Genomic DNA, 2270 nt, shown 5'->3' with positions numbered 1-2270 from the left:
AATTGGAAAATTGTGCGGTTGCCTTAATTGTATTTTTAGAATTGAAACTACTAGTAATTTGGCAGTAAAAATGGCACCAATGTGATAACCATGACTGAAGTTGTCAACTTGGAAATTGATACCAGTCTTCCGCACCAGTGTCACTTTGTGCATCTCTTGAATACAGAAATTGTGATGCCATGTTTTGTCGCTACAAGTCTTATTACAATATTTAGTACATGTCTAATTTGAAATTTACATTTGTAGTTATCATGTACTTTTATACCCGTCTTGTTTTTTATTTGCCCAATCTCATCAAATTTGGAGTTGAGTCTGCAGAGGATGTCATCCATGAAATTTACTTGCTCTGGCCTAAGTAAATAGACCCAAACTAACTACTTGAAAATTGAAATCAGGACTGCAAAATTTTAAGGAAAACATAGTGGCCATCTACCCTCAGCTTTTTTTTTTTACATATAAGTTATAACACTGGGACAAGTGGCCATTATTACCCTGTGCATGATGTGTGTTTGTTATAGCTGCTCTTTAAACTATTGTTTGCAATATAAAATAAAATTGTTTGCTATGAAATGTAGTTACTGTACAACATCTGTTTTTGTGGTGGCCATTTGACTGAGCATTTTGTACTGTAGAACATGTACAGCGACTTCTAATGCTTGAAAAACTTTTAACCCAACATATTACAGTAAAATATCTGTTAATCTAAACAACTTAGAACGTCTTTGTTGAATTAAGCTGAGTATGTATCAAACTTGGCATTGGTATGTGCTGCCTATGTGGTAGTCGAATTATTTTTAAATTAGAGTAAAAGAGCCTTGAAAAAGGAAGCACAAGAAATATATTACTTGGTACAAGGGGTGCGTAACGATAGAGTAGATTAAGGTCCTGATTTCCTACCGGGAACAATCCCATTTAAGAGACTTAAAGGAACATTGGTATCTTAGAGTTGATGGATGACATCTATGTGTGTATCAATTTTCTTTTTTCACTGTAAATCGTACAAAGCAGGTGCAAGATTTGTTTTCACTGAATGATTATACTACTAGTGTGGGAACTGAAGGCTGTGTCATATCATGCTGCTACACCTTTGTCGAATTTTTTGTCTGTGTAATGATTAATAATATCATAATAAAAGTTGTACATTTGCACATCAAGCTTCATGTTAAAAGTCGTCTTGTTTTGCGGCCATGCCTTGTAGCTGCATGAAATATAATCAGGGAACCTTTTTATATCTGATGTAACAATGTTTCTTGCACTATTTTTCATTCTTTAATGTGACGAAGTAAGGTACATCATACATAGTATCAGGTTTTACGATTATGTGCCAGTATCATGTTTATTAACTTTAAGTCAATTGCAATAGGTATCATTTTAACTTGTGATATCAAGGGTCAGCCATCATAGCCTTCTCATCTTGTCCGATCATGGAAAATATGCCATATTTGGAGATAAGCTTATTACCAAAACACATGGCCTGTAGGTTAGATGTTTTACAAAACCAGGGAAATAGGGGTGATTTCTGAAATTATTACATCGATAATAAAAATAGCTGCCGCGAAAAAAACAGCGTGCAAATGAGTTCAGACGACAATGCCAAAATACATAGCTTACGAATGCGGGAACATAAAGATACAAATGAGAACGTGCGTTACATTGACGAAACTAATAGTCTGTCGCAGGAGGTTACCCTCCGGTCGTCACAGAAAGTCTCAAAGGCAGAAAATATGGTGTTCAGAGACACGACAGTAAGGATTGTGTTCTGCGCCAAGCACAGGGCAGTGGGGATGGTGTTCAGCACCAAGGACAGGGCGTTAGGGATGGTGTTTAGCACTAAGGACAGGGCAGTAGGGATGGTGTTTAGCACTAAGGACAGGGCAGTAGGGATGGTGTTCAGCACCAAGGACAGGGCGTTAGGGATGGTGTTTAGCACTAAGGACAGGGCAGTGGGGATGGTGTTCAGCACCAAGGACAGGGCGTTAGGGATGTTGTTCAGCACCAAGGACAGGGCGTTAGGGATGGTGTTCAGCACCAAGGACAGGGCGTTAGGGATGGTGTTCAGCACCAAGGACAGGGCGTTAGGGATGGTGTTCAGCACCAAGGACAGGGCGTTAGGGATGGTGTTCAGCACCAAGGACAGGGCGTTAGGGATGGTGTTCAGCACCAAGGGCAGGGTATTAGGGATGGTGCTTCTGCACCAAGGACATGGGCATTAGGGATGGTGATTCAGGACCAGGGAAAGGAAAGTAGAAATCATTTTTAGCACCGGGGAC

At 39.7% G+C, this 2270-nt stretch overlaps 1 protein-coding gene across 1 annotated transcript in view; it reads right to left on the bottom strand.

Moving 5' to 3' along the window:
* LOC118415487 (phosphotriesterase-related protein-like) overlaps positions 1 to 2270 on the bottom strand; it is a 10060-nt gene that overhangs the window by 1270 nt on the left and 6520 nt on the right. The window lies entirely within an intron of this gene.

This window comes from Branchiostoma floridae, chromosome 5 (assembly GCF_000003815.2).
Source record: "Branchiostoma floridae strain S238N-H82 chromosome 5, Bfl_VNyyK, whole genome shotgun sequence".
Classification (NCBI taxonomy): Eukaryota; Metazoa; Chordata; class Leptocardii; order Amphioxiformes; family Branchiostomatidae; genus Branchiostoma; species Branchiostoma floridae.
The sequence above is the reverse complement of the archived record's forward strand: the minus strand, read 5'-3'. Positions and strand labels throughout refer to the sequence as shown.